The 16,395-nt window shown below is 39.2% G+C and overlaps 1 long non-coding RNA gene and 2 other non-coding genes across 4 annotated transcripts; all 3 read right to left on the reverse strand.

Annotated features, from left to right (window-relative positions):
- Positions 1 to 3,563: 3,563 nt before the first annotated feature.
- Positions 3,564 to 9,212, reverse strand: LOC139311318 (uncharacterized). 2 transcript variants are annotated; one of them, XR_011599932.1, is made up of 4 exons: positions 9,146 to 9,212; positions 8,136 to 8,303; positions 6,687 to 6,739; positions 3,564 to 4,600 (listed from the first exon to the last, which is right to left on the reverse strand). It is a non-coding gene; the product is annotated as an uncharacterized lncRNA (long non-coding RNA). The 2 variants fall into 2 exon arrangements; XR_011599931.1 differs by having other exon boundaries at positions 8,091 to 8,303.
- On the reverse strand, positions 6,486 to 6,612 carry LOC139313491 (small nucleolar RNA SNORA13). Its single transcript, XR_011600100.1, has one exon. It is a non-coding gene; the product is annotated as a small nucleolar RNA SNORA13 (small nucleolar RNA).
- Positions 7,486 to 7,627, reverse strand: LOC139313492 (small nucleolar RNA SNORA13). The gene has a single exon (XR_011600101.1). It is a non-coding gene; the product is annotated as a small nucleolar RNA SNORA13 (small nucleolar RNA).
- Positions 9,213 to 16,395: the final 7,183 nt, after the last annotated feature.

The following is a 16,395-nucleotide window of genomic DNA, read 5'->3' on the forward strand; positions in this document are numbered from 1 at the left end:
TGTATTCCTTTTCAACTCTGCCTGACATGTATGCCAGTTTGCCCGTCCATCTTCCATCTTTTCATTCCGTCAATGATCTGCCACACATTGGCTGAAATTTCTTATTGCAATAGTCTCAGCAGTAAGGAGCAGGAGCCCAGAACAGCGTATCTACTCTCACCCCTTCCCAGACACTTCCTTCTGCCCCAAGCTGTCTCTTATGCCTGCACACATTGTTGTCAAGGAAACTCTCTTGGCTTTTCTCTGCACTTTCCCCTTGGGCCAGTTCTGCCCAGAACAATTGCATTTCATTCTGCATGCAGACTAAAAGATGTGACATGCACTTGTTTTTATTTGAGCAGACTACCCAATGCTAGCTGTTGGGTGTACTGAGAATTTATATATAGCATCATCTGTACATCGATCATATTATTTCCCTACATACAACAGATGTGCAGTTCTGGAAATACATAGCCCCAAGTGACTAAAGTGAAAATTGACACCATCGATCATCCGCATGCTTAGTGTAATTAGGAATATATGAGATCACAGCTTGCAAACAGCACCCAGATGCTCCTCAGTTAATGTTTTCTATTTTCTTATTTTTTAAAAAAATATTTTTTCAATAAACACAAAACCAAAAACGTACATGCAGAAATACAAAAATACAAGAAAAAACAAAGAATACAAAAGATACAAAAAAAGAAAGAGTGAAAGAAAGGAAGAAAAAAAAGAAAAAAACCATGTTTTATGCAGAACTGTGTGCATTTACTAGACTTATCCCTATAAAATACTTAGAGTCTATACATTTTACTTCATCAAATTCTGTCCATTTCATCTTTCTCTTTTTAATCCATTCATATCATTTCTCCCATGATACATAGTACTCTGAGTCTGTCTTTTCTTTCAGTTCCAATGTTCATTTATCCATTTCAGCGCAGTCATAAATTTTTTTATATGATCTTCGGAGGGCGTCTTCACATTTTTCCAAAAGCCAATCTCTCCGCTGTTGTTATATGTAAAATCATATGTCTTGTCTTCTTATCCTAAGTTTTTCCCATTATTCCCAGGAGGTATAGTTCTGGTACAAATTCCAATTGAACACCTGTTATTTCTTGCAACCAATTTTTTATTTTTTTCCAGTATTTTTTTGATTCTGGACACAGCCACCATGAGTGGTAGAAGGTATTCTGTTTCTGTCCATATTTCCAACAATTTGGGGCGAAATTTGGATATATTTTTGCCAATCTTGAGGGAGCCAAATGCCAGCAGTAAAACATTTTATATTGGTTTTCTTATATTTTATTGATCTTGTTAATTTATAATTTTTGTTCCAAATTATTTCCTATTTCTCTAATTTAATATTGTGCCCTACATTTTTTGCCCATGCTATCATCACTCCTTTCACTATTTCCTCTGCTTTATCAAATTCCAAAAAATATTTATACAATTTGGTTATTAATTTTTCATCTGGGCCAATCAGTAATTTATCTAAATATTGTGGAACCAATTCAATACCATACTCCTCTTTGTCTTTTGAATACAGCAATTTTATTTGTAGATATGGCCACCAATCAATAATTCCTTGTTTCTCCAGATCTTGCCTACTTTTTAAGTTTCCTTGGGAATCTAAAATTTCATATTTGACCATTTTGTTCATATCCATAGCATTTGGATGTATCATTGCCTCCATTGTTGACACCCACCCAGGCATTTTCATATTTTTTTGTTTCTTGCCATATTGGCATTAAGACCTCTCGTATTTTGTGATAAAAAAATATGAATGGGATTTATTTTCTTTATCCCATAGAAAGGCATGCCACCCTTTTTGTAAATCATGTCCTTCCAGTATAAGTAGTCTTTTATTTCTTAAATTTGTCCACTCCTTAATCCAAGTTAAAATTGCTGCTTTATAATAGAGTTGCCAATCTGGGAGCCCTAGACCACCTCTGCTTCTGCTATCCTGGAGGCCTGTTAGTTTTATTCGTGGCTTTCTGCCAGCCCATATAAATTTAAATGTAATTTGGTTCAGCTCTATAAAGAATTTCCTATCTAATTTTATGGGTACGGTCTGGAAAAGATATAATAATCTTGGCAAAACATTCATTTTGACGGTTGCAATTCGGCCCAACATAGATATTTGTAGTGCACCCCATCTTTCTAAATCCAATTTTATTTGCTGTATAAATTTTGTATCATTATCTTGTTTTATTGAGGAGCATCTCGCCGTCAACCATATTCCTAAATATATTTTTTTTAACTTTGTAATCCCAATTTCCCTAATTCTTTTTCTTGTTGTCCTGTCATATTTTTAACTATCATTTTTGTTTTTGTCTTGTTGATTTTAAGGCTGGGTATTTCTCCATATTTTTCTATCTCCTTTATTAATATCGGCCCTGTCTCTTTTGGATCCTCAATGAAAAACCCCAAACCATCTGCAAATGCTTTTAATTTATATTCTTCTCTCTTAATTTTGGTCCCCTTAATCTGTGTTTGCCCTAATTTTTTTCAGAAATGACTCTAATGTCAGAATAAAAAGCAAAGGTGATAATGGGCATCCCTGGCAAACTCCTTTTTATCTCGAATGATTTTGTAATTTCCCCATTGATTATAATATTTGCTTTTTGGGTGGAATAAATTGTTTCAATCATCTGTTCAAATTTAGTACCAAATTTCATTTCTTTTATCATATACATCCAATTTAAATTATCAAAGGCTTTCTGCGCATCCAGAAAAACAAGAGCTGTTTGCTTCTCTGGATGCGCCTCGTAATATTCTAATATATTCAAAACCGTCCTTGTATTAATTTAATTTGCGTCCTTGGGAGAAAGCTATTCTGATCGGAGTGGATAATTCCATTCAATATTTTTTTCATCCATCCTGCCATAATGGTCATAAAGATCTTGTAGTCAGTATTCAAGAGAGAAATTGGTCTCTAGTTTTGAATCTGGGTTGGGTCGGTACCTTCTTTCATGACTGTATGCCTCTCTCCACGAATTGGGCATTTTTGTTTCCAACAATACCTCATTATACAAATCCAAGAGTTATCGGTTCCAATATTTCCCCCATTTTTTGTAAAATTCACCTGGTAACCCATCAGGTCCCGGAGCTATATTATTTTTTTGTCTATGGATTGCTTCTTTTAATTCTTCCGAAGAGATCTATTTAATCCCATCCTTTCTTCATCCTCTAACCTGGGCATACAGTTTATGACCTCGATAGTTTACAACAGAAACTCTGGTTCCAATTGTGGTTAAGTCAAGGACTGAGTCAGACATGATTTTTATAATTTTTACAGTAATCAAGTGAATGACATAGTCATTAAGTGAATCCAGCTTTCTAGAAATTGGCAAGATTACAAATTGTGATCACGTGACTGCAGGATGCTTCAACCAGTCGTAAATGCAAACTGGTTGCCCTAACATCCAATATTCAATTACTTGACTGTAAGGGATGGTGCAACAATCAAGTACAAGGAGAGGTTTTAAGTCACTTTTTCAGAGATTGTCATAACTTTGAACTGCAATTAAATGGACAGTTATAACTTACTATAGTTACTGACCAAAATCCAACAAGTTAACAGATAAAAAAAATAAGTTTATTTCAGGATCTTTAGTGCAATCAAAAGTGGTTTTTATAAACAGTACTGCAACCTATGGCCATATTCATAGAAACCTTTTAAATTACAGAAGGCAGCCAAATCCAATAGCCAAAATTGCTCAATGCTGAAACTTCGTATACTTTTTCCATCAATCAGATTTACAGCCAGTTGGCAGTGTGCAGAAGTGGGCTTCACATACTGTAGCAACTGGTTCGCCCAGCACCAGAAATCTGAGTGTGCATGCGCGCTTCGCTTGCTGTGTATCCATGCGCCATCACAAAACACGGCAATTTGCTCACGCGACGTCAAAAACAGTGATATAGGATGGGATTGCGCCTGGGCGGGGGTGGGCCCAACGGGCACCACCCACAGGTCGCCATTACTGGTCCAAACCGACTGAATATCAATTCTGGTGGTGTGGTGTAGGTGCCGTGTGTCAGAATATGAAGTTTTTGGGATAGTCATTACAGAGAAAGAGGTCAAGCAGCCATTTCTCTTCTGCTTTTCGTAGTGTTGAGGTGCTGCAGTGTATCCTGGCCCTTCTGAACAGGGTCTGGACATTTTCTTTTGCGTGAAGTGGGGTGATTTCTTGCGAAGTGGAGGATGTGGTCTGTGTGTGTAGGTTTGTGGTAGACACCGGTTTCTAATTCTCCGTTGTCTAGTCTCCTTATGTCGACATCAGGGATGAGTGTCTGTTGTCTGTTTCCTCTTTGCATGTAAATTTGATCCCAGGGAATATATTATTGAGTAGGTGGTATGTTTCTTCAATTTGGGAGCATTTGATGATGACAAAGGTGTCAATGACGTAGCATGTCCAGAATTTTGGTTGGATGCCTCTTTCAACTGTCCCCCCCATACACACTTGAGAAATAAATTTGCAGGTTTAAAAGATGCCACAGCACTATTCTTCCATTGTGCAGAGTTGCTGTGAAGCTGCCTCAGAACAATGGTTCTTTTGCCAGTATTAATACAAAAAGTCCCATCTTCTATCTTTTACTTTCTGGTTCAGTCATTCTACAACTACAGGGAACAGAAAAAAAATGCATTTACTCAGTAGCATCCAAAATATTTATTAAAAATAACCAGCCGATATATAAGCTGTTTGAGTATTATTGTATTGAGATTTTGAGCTTGATTCAAATTAAGAATAATGCATCACACTGGTGTTTAAAGCAATATCCCCCCCCCAAAAAAACAGAAGTCAATCAAAGCATGGCAAGGATTACTAGTATGTCTGTTTATGTATATACACACTGCCCTTGTCCCACCCAAGGCTGCCACATTTTCCTTTTAGTTGTCCTCTGCAGTAAGGTACTTGTTCTCACCAAGTCTACCTATCTATGTCAGAAGAAACAATGGCAGAATGCAACAATGAACTCTTTGCTTCCAAAGATGCTGGTGTTATGTCTGCAGGAGTAGCTGAAGCCAAAGGCTATCTGCTTCCTTTACAAGCTAAAGTAAGCACAGCAAGAATGGGGAATCAGTGACTCTCAAAATGCTACTGAACTACACATTCCAGCACAGCAAGATACAATGATGAGAGAGCTCAACAACTCCCAAAGACTCAGATTCCACCTTTCAGAGTCTTGCTGCATAATTTAACCAGCTTTTGTTGTCTGCAAGATTCTTTTTCTTTTCTTCCTAAAGGGCAAATGTAATAGCAGTTCTACTAAATTTACTGGATCTTTTTCAAATAGTCTCATAGGAAGCTTTGCTACATATTCCATCCCAAGCATGATACATGCATAGATTATTGATGGAAAAAGGAAATTTGTAATTGAAATACTTGAAGCATAGGGAGAGTGTGAATGTTTAGAAAAGGATTATAACCTTCTAATAGTAAGAGACATGTTAAATTTTATTTGCAGTGGAAGGCCAAAATGAGAAAGACAGAGGCAGGGAAATGGATGGACAGAAATGGTTAAAACGAAGAAGGAACTGCGAGAGAATTTGTAAAACTAAATCCAGCTGATTGGAAAGCTTAATCTTCCAAAAGCCCCATACAATATTTCCCCTTTGAACAGGCAAAAGCCATTTGGAGCAAACAAGAACAATCACTTCACAATTCTCCAGCACTTCCTTAAACATTCCAACATATCTTTTCTTAGGGTGTGAACAATTTCAGGAGAATATATTTAATTTAAGAGGAGTGATGTGCACATCTATGCATATGCTAAATAAAATTTTCTTCTTCAGATCCCGATCACTAAAGAGTCCTGTCAGTTCATGATACTGTGCCATTCCTGGAAGTGGTTTAAGGGGGAGGTAAGGTAGCGACAGGAGTAAAAAGCCTCCCAAAATCAAGCCATTCCTATTCTAACTGATAATCCATCTAAAAACTTACAAAATGCAGCAAAATTTGTTGTATGGCAGTTTTGCAAATTTCAGTGGCATGGTTACAGATTGTCAAGGAACTACAACTAGTGTGCTATACGTAGAGCCAGCAATATAGGAGAAGCACTGCATTGATGTAAAAAAAGTTTTTAGGCAGAATACCTGAAAAAGTCAGCAAAACTATATCCTGACAGAATCCCATGCATTTTTTTAATATCACTATCTCAAATAGCACCAAAAGGTATACATTTAGAAGATAAAAAGGTCAAAGGAATCCATTGGTCGTCTTCACTGTACACAAAGAATAATACATGTTATAACTCTATAAAAGCCCAAGTTGCCAATGTAAAACTAATTTCCAAACACGGGTATTCTCTGAAAAAATTACAGTAATGATATTAATTGAATGCCAAAATATAGATGAAATAAAAACCATAGGAACAAAAGACATATTTCAGATATATTCTGACTTGAGACAAAGAATAAAGATCATATCTATGAATTAATGTCAAAATTTAAATATGTAACTATCCCCTGCAGATGCTGAATGAGCATAATTTTCTTCAAAGGAGTATGTTCTAGCTGAAATGCAGAAAAAAATTGAATATCCATTCATGAAACATGACAACTAGAGTTGATATATGCCTTTTCTGACACCACATTCACCAAAGGCAGTGTGAATGGGCAACACAAAGGCAAAATATTACATCATGAAAATCTAATTTTTAATCTTTTATCTGATAAGAAATAAAACTTTTTGTAAGATCCATACCTTTTGTATCCTAAGCAGTTTTCATTCAAAATGGCAGCCTTTTCTGCTTACATCTGAAAAACACACCAAAAAATTGAATCTTTAGATCATTACTTGTATTGCTGCAAACATTCTACAGTAGTAATAAAATCTCATAGTTACAACCTGAACTAAAGGGAGAGAAGAGAAAGGAAACTTTGACAAATATAGTTGCTTCCTTAGTTGTGGAACCTCAAATATTAATATAGAAAACAATTATGGAGTACTGCTTAAGGAGCTGCCCAAGCAAGTAGCCTACTACGAAAGTAATTTCTTCAGGGAAACAGTTTACTATTGCAGTTTTCCTCTGTGAACAGGTGGTCTACATGAAGCACTTCCATTTTTCTTCTCTCAACACCCTTAGGTAAACAACATTAAGAAATAGTGGACTGCTCAAAAGCTATACAATTAATGTGGACAAGTAGGTTCTTGAACTCAAATTTTCCAAATCCTAACCACTATATCACAATCTTTTTCAGTAAAAGTGGACAATTGCTTTCCCTATTATCTCCTGGCTCTGAAGATCTGAAATGAATAATAATCCTGTACAGTGATCCAGATTCAAAGTGGGAATAAAGTGATTCAGGACATGCAAGGGGTAGGCTGGGGATTATTTTTTTTTCAATCGCTTGTCCCTCTCAGTAATCCTAGCATGGAACAGATTATCAACTGCACTAGAAAATGTTTCCAAAAGCAATTTTTTAATGCAAACAGCATTATTTTTAAAGCAACTTACACAATGCTGTATTTAAAGTTATCTTTGGTTTTAGAATAAGCATAGTTTTGTTCCACACACAGCAAACTCCAAGGGAATCATCCCTAGTGTTGCAAAGAAAAAGGCTGAAATCGGGGAAACTTGCTTTATGCCTTTTCTGACACCGCATTCATTAGCAACCAAAACGAATGGGCAACACTAAAAGGCAAGAACAGAAATTAACTGCACAAATGTGTGTGTGCTTTACATGCTCCCAAATCATGCAGTTAAAAAAAAAAAAAGCCATCGCTTTGTGCATGGAGCTTATCAAGAGTGTCATACTCACACTGCCAAGAAAATGTGACTCTCTAGCTCAATGTTTCTCAACTGGCAACTTTTAAGACAGAAAGGTCGGCGGTTCGAATCCCTAGTACAAATCTCCTGCGTGAGCAGGTGGCTGGACTAGATGACCTCCAAGGTCCCTTCCAACTCTGTTACTGTTTACATCCTTCCAGAATTCCTCAATCAGCATGCTGGCTGTGGAATCTGGGAGGTGGAGTCCACACCTATCTTAAAAGTTAAGGTTGAGAATTATTGCTGAGGTTCAACTCATCAGAAAGGCATCAATTTGGGTACAAGGCACTTGGAATAACGTCTGCCTAAGCAAAAAAAATAAAAATAAAATCACACACCTGCATTATACCTACAGCGGACGCAGGTTTGAGTTCAAGACTCACCACGTGGTTCCTGCTTGGTCTCGCGCCTCTCGCAATCGGCAGCCAGGCGCGCGCCTTCGCAGCGCGACGTCACGACGAGTGGCGGGGAAGCCTTCCTCGCGCTCCCAACTTCCGCCCGGGTAGCCTCCAAGGCTTTCGCCTCGCGCCTAAGCCGGGGCGCTTCGTTGCCTTATGTAGAGAGAAACGGAAGCACGTTTTCTTACTTCTTACCTCAGGATAGGCCCGCGCGACCGTTTCCCCCCCCCACCTCTCATTTTGCGCCCGACTTAAAAAAGTTCCTTATCGGCGCGCTGCATTAACGAGCGGTTCAAGCGGGGTGGGGGACGAATGCAGGAAGCTTTTATAGTTGCCGTCCTAACTAACCCCGCTCCGTGAACTGCGGCAAAGGATTAGCGGTCTAATGCCGATGCGGTAGAGCAGGGGTCTGCAACCTTGGCAACTTTAAGCCTGGCGGACTTCAACTCCCAGAATTCCCTAGCCAGCAAAGCTGGCTGGGGAATTCTGGGAGTTGAAGTCCGCCAGGCTTAAAGTTGCCAAGGTTGCAGACCCCTACGGTAGAGCTTTACTCCCGCGGCTCGTTACTTGCGATATATATATTGCAATATATATATATATACATATATATTGCAATATATCTATCTATCTATCTATCTATAGCGATATGTCTTCTTAAGTACATATATCGCAAGTAACTGGAGCCGCGGGAGTAAAGCTCTACCGTAGGGGTCTATATATATATATATATATTCTGCAACGTTTGCAAGCCGGCTTTCCCCGACCCTGAGGCGCCGCGCTTGTTTACACCCGCAACTCCGGAGTTGTAGTGCAACGTTACCGGAGCGGTTTCTGGTTATCTTTCCCCGGCCCTAAAGACACCGTCTTTTGTCTCCGCGCTCTTCCCTCCCTCCATCCTCTCCCAGGCTTGCAGGCTCCACCAGCTGGGTGGGCCAAATGCAGGCTGCCCTCCTCGCCTCCACCCGCAGATCTTTCCTCGCCCGCTTTGCTTTTACCTCCATAGCCATCGAGACAACCCAACTCCCCTCGCGCGCCAGAAAGAGAAGGACGGCCTCCCCGGCCTTCGCTTCCCTTTATGCTTTATGCTTTGCTCCCGGGCAAAACCATTGCCAGGGCGGCGGGGGTGGAAAGGCAAGCAACTTGGTGACGAAAAGGGGAGAGAGACCCTTGGCCCGTCCCTCTAAACCTGCACGTGGAGAATGCGCGAATCCTCCTTCCTTTTCCTCTGCAACAAGCGAAAAAAAAAAAAGAATAAGGATTGTACCAGCCACGGATGGCTCTCTCCTCCCCCCCTACTAAAGGTTGAAAAACCACAGAACAGAACATAAGAAAAATGCATTTTTTTTGGTAATAGCTGTAGTTCCTGCATAGTTTTTGTTTAATAATTGGAGTCCAAAGGAATTGTGGGAGTTGAAGTCCACACATCTTAAAAGTTTTGAAGTTTGAAATACGCTGATTTAAGCCATTTATTACTTATTCAAAGTAATAAAAAAAAATACACAACGAGCGCAAAATCAGGTTTCCACCCTTTTTTCTTGCCCCACGTGATCATTTCTGCTTTGAAGAATAGAATAGAATAGAATAGAATAGAATAGAATAGAATAGAATTCTTTATTGGCCAAGTGTGATTGGATACACAAGGAATTTGTCTTGGTGCATATGCTATCTGTAAAACAACATCAAAAGGCTTTTGGGGAAAAAATAACAGCTCTATGAGCATAAAGGACCGCATACATTTGAATTGGAGCCTTTATTCTTCTTAAGATCAGGTGTAAAATTTCTGGTTAGAATAAGTCCCCTGTTTAATCACATAGGACAGTGATGGCTAACCTTTTTGCCGTTAGCCAAAAGCGGGGGAGCACAGGCGGGGGTGTCATGTGCATGCGTGCCCACACCCATAATTCAATCCCCCATGTCCTCCCCCCGCACATGCATGCACAACCCCCCTGCACTCCCCCCACTTCTGGCATGCGATAGCATAGTAGATCCGTTTTTTGCTTTCTTGGAACCTGGGGAGGGCAAAAACGGCCTCCCCCCCCAGAGGCCCTCTGGAAGCCGGAAACAACTCGTTTCCCAACTTCCGGTGGGCCCGGAAGGCCCGCTTTTCACTCTCCCCAGGCTCCAGATGCTTTCTTGGAGCCTGGGGAGGGCGAAAACAGCCTCCCCCATCCCCCTGGAGGCCCTTTGGAGGCCGGAAACCCCCCTGGAGGCCCTTTGGAGGCTTTGGAGCCTGGAGGCACTTTGGAGGTTGTTTCCCGATTTCCGGTGGCCCCGGAAGGCCCTAAAATCAGCTGGCCGGCGTGTGCATGTGTGCTGGAGCTGAGTTAGGGCAACGCTTGCATGCCCACAGATATGGCTCCGCGTGCCATCTGTGGCATGTGTGCCATAGGTTCGCCATCATGGACATAGGACCTGCTTACTTTCTTTCCAAGGATATCACAGGTTGAAAAATTAATGGCAAAAGGAAGTTTTTACAACAAAACTGACTTTATCTCTTGTTTTAGTGGAAAATCTATGAGGAACTTGAAAAACCAATAAATAAATAGAACACTTCTGAAAAACTAGCAAAAGATGTCCTAATTCCTGGCTTTAAATGTGACTTGCAGTCATGCCAATTAACTTATGTTGCACAAAAGAATGGTTTTGATTAGAGAGAACCTCAGATGTATATTTTGAAAGGAACAGTCTCCTTTTGATGGAGATTTATGATCTGGGGAAACAACAAAGTGTTTTGTGACTCTGATGATTAACAGATGCATTATGGAACAAGCATAAAGTCTTACTTTAATTTGGCAAATGAATACAGACAGAAGAAGAGGGAGTAAGAACAGAAGTACAGTACATGCCATGCAAAAGACATGTTTTGCTGAAACAATTCTTCTAAATGTTTGTACATGATAATGCAAATCTTGCTTTGGGGCTATGGGTTTCAGATCCTTATTAAGTTGTTCCTAGTGCTTCAAGTAAGGAATACTCCTCAACAGTTTCACCTCCTGGCTGTGAAAACGTTTTACTTTTTTTCAAATATGTTTAACAAACCAGTGAATTGATTGTAAAAGTGGCAAAACTGTGATGTAAATATGCAGGAATTATTACTAAAGCAAAAGGAGTTGAAGGTTTTTTAAAGTCTGGAACTTGAAAGTGTTATCAGATGCCTTCCTTATTCACTGAATTATTACAAGAATAAGGTACAGCACAAGGACGTACAACACAATCAGACTCACAAGAACCTTCTGCACATGCGCAGAGGGTCAAAAATGTGACATGATGTCCAAGTGGGTGGGCGGAGCCTCCTGCCACCGGCCCTACCGGATCGCGCAAGCCGGAAGATCCAGCTGGATTCCACCACTGGTCTGGTCTTAGTGGGGCTGACAACTATAGAATTGGCATTGGTTCCTATTAGTGTTCTAAGTAAATTCTGGCAATTTAAAGTACTGTTGTGTTTCAGTTGCAGCACCCACTCCCCTGATTGAAATTACTTTGGTTTTTATCATTTTATTAAACAAAATCAAAGTCTTCTGAAGACTAAGGAACATCTGTGTTGAATGTGTTGTTTTTTTAAAGGGGATTGATTAAAGCTTTGTGCCATAAATTTGATTATTAGTATTTTCATCCATGGTAAATATAGTAAACTATGTACACACATACAGATGTTTTACTACGCCTATGTTAATTTCAAGAGTCAGGACTGAAGTGTAGAAATATGAAATACATACAGTATGCAGTAGTCTCAACCTGAATACAAAGCAAATTTAAACTTGATGGTGGAAAAAACAATGATAGTTTTATTTCCTTCCACTCAGAAATAAAGATGGTTAGGGAGGAAGAAGATGAACAAAAAATCCAAATGAAGAATGTCAGTTATACAAGATTATAAAGGATAAGGACATACCAGGGAAACTAAATTCAGAACAATTACAGCAATTATCTCTACCAGAAGAACTAATCAATCTATCCTGGACCAAATAAAGGCTGATCCCCCCCCTTTATTTATCAGAAAACAAAATCTCACATATGTTCCATATCTGATGGGGCAGACTACAGGCTACATCATTGGCAAAGTAGGAAGAAAGAGGAAGACAAATAATTGGATGAATGGAATGAAAAAGTTTTAAATTGTTCCAGGCACAGGTGAAGATGCTTACCATCTTGTCCTTATTTGCCAGGAGACAAGCCTGATTCACTGGCACTACAAGTACAACACAGTTGTACTTGTAGTGTACAGTCCTTAATATAGGATTAAAATTTCCAAGTAGTCTTGCATTATGAAGTATACAAAGGACAATTTAGTATGCTTTGTGAAACAATTTAGTATATACTTTTATATGGTCTTTATAAGAAATTATTTCACTTTCATTGTTTTACATGTAAATGAAATGTAAATTGATCCAATGTATAGTTACTTAAATCTAAATCCCACTTTCAATCCTTATTTTCAGTAGGGCATACTAGAACTGAAGCCTAATAATTGCATTCTGAAACAATTGGCTTCTTATGTAATTAATAAAAAAGCAATGGCTCAAATGAGTAGAGAACAAGCACATACAGTATGCACACAATGTTCCTAATTTGTAAATTTCACTTTTACTTGCAAAACCACTAGGTGTCTCCATAAGTCCAATATTTAGGAATAAACACAAGAAAAAAACGCATTTAAAAAATAGAACAACTTCTTAGTTTAAAACATTCCTGATAGGAAAAATGTATATATAATTCACTTTATTTTATGTAACTCAAATCATTAACAAGTTGATTTTGCAACCTTTGCTTATAATCAGAAGTATATTGAACATACTGTGCATTTTGTAGTTTCCAAGTAAAACAGAGAAAAAGCACTTTTGGTTACTTACAGGGCGTGTCAAATTTTTCAACTTTCAATCTCCAAACATTAGGGGTGCTCAAAAGTTATGACATGCCTTGTGACTATAAAGATATATTGGTTACTTTAATATGATTTAGATGAGCTTGGTAAGTAACTACATAAATGTAACTTTTTAACATTTTGTTTCATTTCACAAGGTCAGCATAAGTCCCCATATGGTTACACTGTTACTTTACAAAAATCATGTACAGTACTCAAAATGGATAATTATTTATGGAAACATTTAATTTTGTTAGGATAATGCTTTATTGCTTGGGTAGACAGTTCAGTTTATTTGCAAGAAATTGTATCATATTACAAGAATTTCTTTCAAGCATATATTAACATCCATGTTGGATTTTTACTTTTATGTTGTTATCCTTATTTCATAGATGCATACTCAGTAGGAAACTGCATGTTTTTGGATGACTTGTGATGCTCAAATATACAAGGGTTAGTTTCGTTTGAAGGACATAATGACTATCCACATTTCAAAATATCTTCAACTTTATTGAATGCTGCTGTAGAATTTGTTCTTCGGTCTGTGCTTGCCCAGGGGCTGTCTGAATCTGTGTTATTCCACAAGGTTATTGGATTGGATTGCAATGCCTAAGCCAGACATGTGCATGTTTGTTACACATATGGTTACCATTCTGGCTATAAAGCAGACATTTATTGCTGAAAGGAATGTGAGGGTAGAATAGGAATAAAACCCTTCTCCCCCTTCTGTCTTTCACTCTCTCTTTTCTTTTCTTTTTTTTTTTGCTCTGCTTGGTTCATTTCCAGTACCGGAGCTGGGTTTAAAATTAGGGTTTAAGCAACAAAATAAAGATGTTGGTTTCACTCCTATTCTGTGCGAGCCCAATGTTGTATTTTTATTGAGTATGAAACTGATCTGTTGAAAAGTATTACAGAAACAAACAGCATTTAGAAGTAAAGAACAACCTGTCCTCTAACTAAGATCAGATCTGCACGTTCTGCTTGGCCTATTACCAGTGCAGAAACAGATTACATTATTTTTCTCTCACCCCTAAACATATTGTAAATTGACCTTGTGCCTATGATTTCCAGTTTCAATTCAAAATTGTTTCCCAACCTGAGTTGTCTTGAGCCCTTCAGAGCAGATGGTCTCTAGCACTTCATTCTGCTCTAATAAAGATGGTCCTCCAATCACAACCATTCATTCAGAGATTGTTCAAAGTTATGACAGCATTGAATGAGTAGTAGTTATAAACCAACCCTCAGAGTTCTGGCTGTTGCAACATCCCCATGGTCACATTAACATACTTTCTGATATTACCTATCAGCTTCCCCCAAGCAAAGTCAATGGAAAAGCCAGCAGGAAGTCAGAAGTCATGGTCAATTCAGACCCTAACTTATAGTCCATGTGGTCTTTGCTTAATGATGGCAGCTGGAACTGCTGAAACTGTTGCTGCTGAGTGGCACGGTCATGTGACACAATGGTTTATAGCCATGTTGCTTAGCAGTGGCAATTCCAGTCCCAATTTCTGTTATAACTCAAGGACTACCTGTAGTAGCCTCAATTCCATTTGGCTGCATTGTATGATATGCCCTCAGCACTTTAACAGGTGGTTACTACCCCTGTAACCATTTTATCCTGGCTTGCTTTGTATATTCTCTGACAAGTAGTAGTAGTTGTGTTTATCCAAAGGTTCATTGAATCAATGAACTATCCTAGAAAGGTCTGTTCAATCCTTACTTTACCTAGTGGATGCCCTTTTGGTTTCTGCCTGTCTTAATTGAAGCTTGCTCCCCTTGCTTTCCCACCCTCCCTTGCAAAGTTTCCTTTTCTCTCTTTTATACATTCAAGTTGCAGCAGAGGAACATAGTTTCTACAAAGCTGAACTATTAGTTCTCCCTTGCTTTACAATATCCATTGATCTACCAAGGAAAGAGATGAGGCTAGTGAGGGGAGAACATTTCCTAAAAGAAAAAGGCAGGCTTTGGTAGATGGTAGATGGTCTACACTGGAGCCAACCAGGAAGGTTTGCCTTTCTTGAATGAATGGGAAGGGAAGAAGCAAAGGAATAACCAATCAGGTCTTGTGATGACCATAAAGGTACAGGTAAAGGTAAAGGTTCCCCTCGTACATATGTACTAGTCGTTCCTGACTCTAGGGGGCACTGCTCACCTCTGTTTCAAAGCCGAAGAACTGGTGCTGTTGGAAGATGTCTCCGTGGTCATGTGGTCGGTATGACTAAACGCCAAAGGCGCATAGAACACTGTTACCTTCTCACCAAAGGTGGTCCCTATTTTTCTACTTGCATTTTTTTATGTGCTTTTGAACTGCTAGGTTGGCAGAAGCTGGGACAAGTAACAGGAGCTCACCCTGTTACACAGCACTAGGAATTTGAACAGCTGAACTGCCGACCTTTCGATTGACAAGCTCAGCATCTTAGCTACTGAGCCACCACGTTCCATGTGATGGCCATAGCCCAGACCAGGGGTCTGCAATCTTAACCACTCAAAGAGCCATTTGGACTCATTTCCCACAGAAAAGAAAACACCAGAGCCACAAAACCCCTCCCATGCCTGACTATTTCTTGAGCGGCTATTTCTTAAACATTCTGTTTTCTTCTGAAACTTTTCTTTTCTTGGATTTATCCATGGCTGGCCTACCAGGGGTTGAAAAGTTCAATAAATCGTGTGCCGGCAGGTGTCGCACATTGGCTGTTGTGATGCATATTTTGAGTGACAAGGAGCTGCAGCAAAGAGGTGAAAGAACCACATGTGGCTCCAGAGCCGCAGGTTGCTGATCCCTGGCCCAGACCAATTGCCAACCCATTGCAATCTAGACTGGGATTTTTGGAATTGACTTAAGCAGCAGATGGGAGCAGCACTGAAAACAAGCAGCCCAGGTTTGAGACCCAAGCTCTATCTGACAGGGTGAGCTCCCTTTCTCGCCCCAGCTCCTGCCAACCTAGCAGTTTGAAAGCATACCAATGCAAGTAGATTAATAGGTACCACTTTGGTGGGAAGGTAACAGTGCTCCATATGTCATGTTGGCTACATGACCATGGAAAGTGCTGGTTCAATGGCATTGAAACAGAGATGAGCACTGCCCCCTATAATCAGCAACGACTAGTGGAATAAAATCCGCAGGGACTCCTTTACCTTTTTACCTATCATATATAACATTAGTACATCTTAATAGATGGCAGATCATCACCATTTCAACATCCCAACATTTTTTTAACCTTTGGTAGTGAAATAATATCAAGTATCCAATGTGGCCCAGCAAAAAATAGATTACTTTTACATTCTGGTTTTCAGTTGAGCTAGCAGAGATGCCAAATTAAAAATAAATATACAAAAAAAGCAAAGAGTAGTTTTAAGGTCTTGACTTATTCACATCTTCAAAAG

This window comes from Pituophis catenifer, unplaced genomic scaffold (genome assembly GCF_029215685.1).
Source record: "Pituophis catenifer annectens isolate HBS135680 unplaced genomic scaffold, rPitCat1.0.hap2 SCAF_2, whole genome shotgun sequence".
Classification (NCBI taxonomy): Eukaryota; Metazoa; Chordata; class Lepidosauria; order Squamata; family Colubridae; genus Pituophis; species Pituophis catenifer.